Below are 8,601 nucleotides of genomic sequence, written 5' to 3'. Positions count from 1 at the left end.
TCTTTAGTTAACTTCTAACCTTAACTTCCTTTCAGCTTCCCCCAACTTTCATAATGTTTTCCCTTTGCTCAGCATCCCAACTTATGTTGCGAAACTACGCTCCCCAGGATACATGATATAGCACAGAGACAATACAGCTCGCATTTAGTACACGGTTCGCACTGATTTCACAAATAGCCATCTTTTCATGAAAACGCACACATAGCGCCGAAATTGGCTTTGATGCGCCGTATCATGCGAAGCTGCCCCAAAGACATGCGGCGATGGCTGGTGGTGGACATCCAAAAAAGTGAACGTCCAGTAAACCATAGCCTTATCGTTTTAGGCAGTTCATCAGGTTTAACTTTCTGGCCTAAAAATGTGCTAGTGTGTGCCGTCTAAGAATATGCCAGTTTTGTCTAAGAACGTGCCATTTTTGTCTAAGAACGTGCCAATTTTGTCTAGGCGCCGATGTAAAATGCCCTGGCTATCACCGGCTAGCAGCATGTCTGGATTGCGATATCACAGCGCAGCAGTGCCGCATCACCCAGAACATTTCAGCCACCTTCCGCGGAAGCTATTCGGGTCTGCGAGTTATCTTCCCAGATTCGCCGCCTATTTTCGCTCAAAGGAATGAAAAACCAGCACGAGATATATCATTCCGCATCAGAAAGAAAAAATGACACAAAACCCATGAATTAGGATGACAAGTGATTTCTGGCGACACATGATAATGATGACATGGATGACAAATGATTTCTGGCGACACACATGGCGACATGTCACACATGCGACATTCATAACGATCAAATATGGGCAATTTTGTGTAAGCATGTATGAAATATGCGGGCAAAGTTTTCACACCGACTCCATAAACGGCAACATCAACCGATACCGAGCTCAATGAAGCTACCAGATGATAGGCACCGCCACCCGTCATGCTTTACAGCCATCCATCTTGAAAACTACAGCAATTTCCAGTCCAGAGAAGCACTTTGTTTTATTATTTTATGCCGGACTTATTCATTATTTGTATTCAACACTCTTCGATGATAAACGCGCGATAATAAACCCTTTATACCCTGGTATGGCTCTCCGGTAGAGCTTCCCAGAGTAGCAGTAATCTAATGCTGCTAATTAGCCCTGCTGCTCCTTACCGTATCGACAATGGTTGTATTGCACTCTGTCGGTGTCCGTTCCGACGGGGGTCATAATATGCAGCCCGTTTAAATCGATTGACGTGCTTGGCGAGCCCCATAATTTACCAGCTTCCCGTCAGGCGCTGGCGCTGGGCCGCGTTCGAAGATCCTCTGAGCAAAGCACCTCATTTTGTGACGAAGGCTGAACGACAGCTGTGCCACCGGCGGCGGTGGCGCGGCGTAGCGCAGCTGTCAGAAGGGGACGCCATTACCGGCGGCTGGTGTCTACTTAACGGCGTCGGCCGTCGTGCGCGCCGCCGCGGCCCACGTCTTTACGGCGGACCTGGCCGACGGGTGTCTATTACCGCGCCCAAGACCATTACAATTACGGCGGCGGGGGGGCTCGCGCTAATGACGGCACCGAGTAGGAAGCGGTGTCGGCGGGTCGGCGGTGGCAGGCCGGCCTGCGACGCCAGGGTATGGCAGGAGATGAGCCCGGCACGCCCCACTCTCGGCCTGCCGGTGACGTCACGATGTCATCCGACCCGCTCCGGATGTCGGGGCCCGACACGGCGGCGTATTTGGCGCACGTTGGCAGATGGGGCGTCGGCGCGCGTCACGGCTGTTAGAGGTCGCGGAGACGATATTTCTGGCTCTGTTTGCACTCCGTGTATCTATGGGGTCACATGTGCGGGGCTGCTGTTCAATACAGTCGCCGCTGCTGACCCGGCGCGTTGACAACCGGATAGGTCCCCTCTGCGCTCCGGGCGGCTTGGTTTGGATCCCCGGGCACCGTAACTTTCGGAAAAAAACTTAGCATCCTCTGCCGATTGGTGTTCAGTGTTTCAGTGTTGCTAAAATTGGACTGTGTAACAAGCAATTCTCTTTGATCTCTTTTTATTGCAAGCCTCTTAGATCAGTGATATATTTCTTGATGACAGTCGGCTTTCGTAAGTGATTCCACAAAATTCGAACCAGGCGAAATGCGCTGCGGGAAATGTTCCGTGAATGTCATTCTCTGATGTCTTATTTCATAACTTGAGTTGGTGACCGTTAAGCCCGCGTGACGACGCTTTCTAGCCAGAACGAACTCTGGGAAACAATGCCGTTCGGCCTCGCTGGTGCGGCGAGTGTTTTGCTGCGGATACTTCAAGCAGTGCTTACCCACATGTACAGCGTGCCTGCTTGATTTCATAGCGTAATGTCGTGCCGCTCTGGCGCTCAGTTGTCGATAAAAGCATCGATTAGGTCGTCCACCCACCCGGACATTTTGCTAACCTGTCCTTAAGGCGGGACAAGAAAAGTGTCATTGCGGACACGGTCCCAAAATCGTCTCCACTTTTATTCTTTCAGGCTGTCACCACCACACAATCTCTGTTCGGATGAAAGGTCTTTGAGCGTCTCGTCTGAGTGGAAAACTTCTTTCAAAGGCAGAGATTCAGTGAAAGGATTTCTTTCAGGTGGTCCGGCTACCAGAAGCTTTCGACCAACTGTGACGACCCGCAGCCGTTCGTACAGCAGGATGCAGGTTAGTAATCTGCCCGCCATCTCTTGCAGTCCACCGCAACCGGACTCACATGCACTGCAAACATCTACGAATGGGTGCAATCGGCATTCTCTGGGGAGATTTGTAGTGCAGCGATCCTCAGTGACTGTCAACACCGCGGGCCTCCATGAGGCCATGTGAGGCTGCCTTGTGTGCGACTGACTCGGTAATGCCACTGCTCAGACCCACCAATGGGGGAGAGCTCATTTGGTGACTACAATCGCAGAACGGTAAACAATGTATAGCTTCCAAATGTAAGATCTGTCTCGGTAACGGTGCCTCCAGCAGAGGATGACACGTGAGAAAGTGGCGTGGTTTGAGTGCTGCACCTCAGCTTGAGGCTTCTTCATTATGCTATGAACTTATGACTAATGATCGAGATAATTGCGATAATATTATTGACTGCATGTCTCAGAAAACAATGGGGAGCATTTTTTATCCGCTGTAAGCTGTCTTTCCTTACAACTCTGGAATATTTGACCAAACAGCCACCATAGCAATTAATTCCACCAAATTTCTTTGTTTTGCGGGCATATCGGATAAATCGCAGAGTGCCGACAGGCTGTCGGCTTGCGCGTTTAAGTACCAGCAGAGTGCCGATAGGCTGTCGGCCTGCGCGTTTAAGCGCCAGCGCCTGAGCTGTCCCCTGTCAGGCTATACAGACTCCTATCTGTGACAGCTTTCAAGCTTAGATCAGATGCAGCCACGTGCCATCTCTCGTTCGCTCTTGTATTCGTATGTTATGAACATTAAAACAGCCTGTGCGATTCACAGCTCGAGCCTAGTAACACAATTTATCCACCGCCAAGAATACCTGCGGTTTCCCGCTCGTATGCAATACCACCGCCGCACCTACGTACTGTGTCCGTCTGAGGTTTGCCCTCGCTCGTCACACTGTGCGGTCTCCTCGGCGTAGGCAGTGGTGTGCCTATCGCTGCAACTGGCTGTGGCACCTCCTCAGTTCTCACCTCGTCAGGACGTGGTACCATCCCACCAGAGGTCAGAGTGTTGCACCTTCTCAGTTGTCAGCGTGAGATACCCTCTCACCATGCCAGGCTGTTACTTACAGGGGCATGCCGTACTACTGGTTTGCCCTGTCAGGCCGCGGTACATGTCTTTCCGCTATGTCAGGACATGGCACCTTCTCACCTTGGCAGAAAACGGTGTTTTTCACGGTGACGTGGCTCGATACCCTCTCACTTGTCAGGTCCGTAGTACAACATTCTCACCCTGCAGAGGTGTACTACTTTCTCTCCATGTCACGCCGTAGTACCTTCTCACGCCGGCAGACCGTACAATATACCCTTCCACACTGTCCGACTGCGGTTCCTCACCGCCCCAGGGCCTGTGTGCCCGGACCCTGCGATCAGACAGCCGACGTTTTGTTCACCGCAATAAGTTCGGACCAATATTTCAGCCTGACAGGAACAATTGGCGTCCACATAACCGCTCGCAATTTCGTCTGTTGGCTGGCTCTCCGTGAGATCTTTCGTGCCCCTGGAAACCGGGATGTGGATGGGGAGGATTTTCGCTGTCTTGGTTTTGCTTGGATGCGAAATTTGTACGGAATTCAGCTATTTTGTTGATGTCTTTTTTATTGTTTGTCGGTGTATTTTCTGAAGATATCCAATAAGAGTAGCTGGCAGTTTCCTAACTTGAATATTATTCCCCATTTATCTTTTAACAATGAGAGAATTCTTTAATAAGTGGAAGGCACCTTTAAAGGTTATTTCCGTGACGCATTGGACTCATGCAGGTCCTGGATACTCCAAGTATAGCTTAGCAAACGCCCAAGATAGAATAATTTCTGTGATGGAAAGGTCTCTACACTGCACAATAAAGCAGGCACGGCGAGCAGACTGGTGTCTTTGGCGCCCCAGCACACCACGCTGGGTATGGCAGAAAATGTTTGTTCGTTTTCGCAGTCCGATTCCTGTCCGTCTCCAAGGCCTGCGAAGTTCGATGGCTGATGTTCGGTGTGCGCTCCTTACCAAAGGAGGCATCTTTTTGTGCCGTGACTGACATACCCAACCAAGTAACCCACGTAATGTTAACAAACCTATGTTTTCAGTCGAGAAACTCTTCAGTTAGAACGCACCCAAAAACAATAAAACATCTCTCTGGACTCGTGTGGGTGTCACCGGCTTTTTTTTAACTGGCTTGAGAGATTAAGAAACGTTATTGATCTTACCGGCTGCGTTCTCTTCGAACTAATGGAAAGACGATTGTGCTTGAGGACTTACACGCGTGAATATATCAAACTATTTTACATGCGTGCTTATATATAGCATATTGCATTTTTGTGCTCTATGCATTCCACTTATTAATGGTATATTATATTACTATATGGTATATGTCATGTATGCTTATATGTCCATAAGTTGTTACGGACTTCAGCTGAAAATGTCATGCCAAGGCCGGATGAAGAAGATTTTTGGTACACTGAACCGTGATGGCGATCGAGTTTCCGCTTTTTCATATTAGGAAAGCCAGATTTCTAAAAATTTATCCTAAAATCAATATTTCTTTTAGTCCTTTCGTAAGCCCGTCCAAATGAGCCGACGAGTCATGCCTTAAAAAAATGTGCGACTTGAACCAGTGTATGCAAACAAATATTCAAATCCAAACATTTTGAATGCTGTTTATTATTTGAAGAATAATATCCTTAAGCTTTTTTATTCTGAAAGCTCGCAAAAAAACTGCATTTTGCCAGCAATATCCGCTGAGAGTCATGCGGCCTTAACGGCCCGCGCTTTGCTGGAGTATGGGCGCAGGAGTAGCAGCTCTAGTGGGCGACCGCCTTTTTCACGCGCAAAAACGTCAAGAAAGGAAATTTTGTCAGTTAACTCCTGTTTCATCGTAAGCCCAACGTGGAATTTGCTCCCTCAACATTACCCCTCGCTTCTCATGGATAGGGGTGAGGAGTCGCCATCAAGGGGTTGCCACCAAACCCGTGCCGCATGGATTTATGGGGATCGGGTTTTTGGAAGATCTCTTTGTGAGGTTTTAATTTTCAGATCAATGGTATTTCTAATGACATCAATCCGTGTCTATGCACTTTTTAACGTATGCCGTTTTTTAAACTGTCAAACGGAAAGATTACGTCCCAAAGACGCCGTGCCAATCAATAATCGCTTTCAGAGAAAAAAAGAGAAAAAATTGTTTGTTTAGAAGCTGATTTTTATTTATATCGACAAGCTTAATTCATTCTTGGGTCATACTGGTACCCAGCGCTGTCAGAATGAGGGTAAAATATGTCATTCAAGCAAAGTAAAACTTCTCGTCATAGAGGCCTTGCTGTTTGTACTTTGATGCCTTTCTGATCTGCGTATTCAGTTAACCGTGACACACGATCAGCCTCTTCCAAATCCACCTGTTGAAATGAGACCTATTTTTTGGCCGCATTAAGCTCCTCCGGAGGCATTGCGACGGCTGTGGCCTGTGCGCCGGTTGTGGACGGCTAATCGACCCCCGGATCCTGACGGTTCCGGTCTGTCTTGTCGACAGTGGGCAAACGTCAGCATTCCCTCCCTCTTGAAGGCAGTGAGTGTCGTGATAATAACGCCGATAGCCTGGCAACTCCATTCCCTGCCGGACGGCGGGTGACGGTGGTGGCGGGGAGGCCGGGCAGCGCGCCACCATCCCCCCTGACGACGGTGGGTGTCGGCGGCGCCGCCGATGGCCGGGTAACACCGCCCTAATCGCCGCCTGGCGGCGGTGTTGGCGGCGGCGCGGTCTCCCGGGAGAACAGCCGCCGGCACCGCGATGGATGGCGCGTCGCTAATTCAGTTTTTGGTCCGCTCCGTTGCGATTTATGACATCGGAGACGCGGAACCAATCTCTCTGGGTAAATAGTTCCTGGATCCGGTCTGAGGGCAAACCGCGCCGGGTCGGGTCGGGTGGCAGGTGCGGCCTTGCTCGACCCGGCTTCCGTCACCGGCGCCTTTGGCGGCAGAGGAGCGGAGCGGGTCGCAGCGTTCGAACACTCAGCGCCGGGCCTGCATGCTGCACTTCTTGCGGCGTCTCTCGAGGATGGGACGCTGCTGGGGTTGAGTGGACCGCCACCTGGGGCACCGGCTTCGGCTACCGCACCGCTGTTGGACGCTAGCGCCGCCGTGCTCTTATTCATTGCACAGTCCGAGCTGGACAGGACACAGCATCGCTTAAAGTTTCTCAATGGCATGCTATTGACGCCCTATCTCGACGATGACGTACAGCGGCACACATTGAGCGCACGAAAAGTGACCAAGCCGTTGGCATGATTACGGAACCATAGACAACCGGCAGTTTAAGCTTTGCCTTTAAAGGTGTTGAAATATTGCGAGGTGACGGTCATTTAGTTTCCTTCTTTTCGTTCCCAAGCGGTAGTTCGGACCGTAAGCCTCACGAGTTCATTCATTCAGATGCATTCCTTTACGCTTTGGTTTCTACAAAGACCTCAGCAGGACGTAGAACGACAAACTGACTCGTTTATGAATACTTGACTTTACATTCGCCGTGCTTTGTCACCCCATCGCCGCACGTACCTCCGTCCTCTGGCACCCTGGTCCGAAAAGATAATGACGTTTTACATTTTTTGGCCATGTGAACACTCAAATTACGAACGGGCTTTTCTGCCTCTTAATTTGTATAAAGATTTACATGTGGCGGATGAGTTCATCATAAGAAAAGCAAGGGGGTAATCGCTTGGTGATGCGTTATCAACAAGTCCACAACTCACATTTCAGAAATCCAAAATCGGGATGCGTCGGCAATGTCTTTCTAAACCACTTATCAGCCGTACGTCCTTCATATTAATTAAAACATCATTTGGACTCATTGGCTTCTTATTTTTTCCCAAATGGTGAACCGGGGCATCATTTTGCATCATGTCATTGAATCTGTTGACCATGCGTGTGCACATCATGACTGCTGTTTTGTTTAACATCGATACGTGAAGAGATATTGGACCCTAACATTAGTGGTGGAAATGCTTCTTATCGCACCAGCAACGGAAGACCATGGCCATGGTGGTGTCAGCCCAAAACGCGGTGATCACACTCAACTTAGAACTGCGCGCCATCAGTAAGTATGATTGCCTATGACGGAAGAAAACAAACTGCACTGAGGTCAGTTTTGCGACAAGCACGGCGTTCTAGTGCAGTTAGTTGCCAGCTAGTTAGATTAGGTTCAATTTAAAGTTAATTTCAACTACTTAGGCAAGCATATTCGCCACATCCCATGATTTTACTGGCACCTTTCCGTTCTTTGGCTGTTCGTTCATTGGCATGAGTTATTTCTGGAGTGTTGGTTGACCCAAACTCTATTGAAGGCAGGTGCTGTGACTGTACCGTACGTCTGTGCCGTGTGTTAGCATGACAGCAGCCTTTGATACCAAGCAAAAATATGCAAAATCTAAGTTTTCTTCATAACTCTATTGAAGTTAAAAAAGACAAAATTACGATGGTTTCCTTGATCGATACATCATAAAGTTGGAGGACGTTTTTGGCAAGCCCAGCTCTTTTCAAAACCGACTGGCTGAGATGCCCTTAGCTGCTTGTTACGCATGACGCAAATTATTTGAATTTTGCGCGAACGAGTTCAGCGACGCTTTTTGTTCATCTAAGTTTCCATTACTGATAATTGACGGGTAGGGAATGTAGGCCCACACCAAGAGAAAGGACTTATTTTCTATTGGCTCCCAGCCTCGGGAACCACAATGGAGAATAATACGTTCTGTCCATCACAGCTGTACATTGGTATGCATTAACTGGGGCGGTAGATTGCAGTGAAGAAGCTGCAAATGCCGCACGCGGCCACCGTGTGGTTCGCTATTATTCTCACCGCTCAGAGCGTGTCGCTCGGGCCTGCCTCCGCGTTGTTTGTCGTAATGTACTGGCACACGTCAGCGGACGTTATTCATTTCTGAACGGGAGGGCCGGCCCAGATGAGACCACA

This window comes from Pollicipes pollicipes, unplaced genomic scaffold (genome assembly GCF_011947565.3).
Source record: "Pollicipes pollicipes isolate AB1234 unplaced genomic scaffold, Ppol_2.1 Scaffold_5724;HRSCAF=6776_pilon_pilon_pilon, whole genome shotgun sequence".
Taxonomy (NCBI): Eukaryota; Metazoa; Arthropoda; class Thecostraca; order Pollicipedomorpha; family Pollicipedidae; genus Pollicipes; species Pollicipes pollicipes.
Note: the sequence above shows the minus strand (reverse complement) of the source record.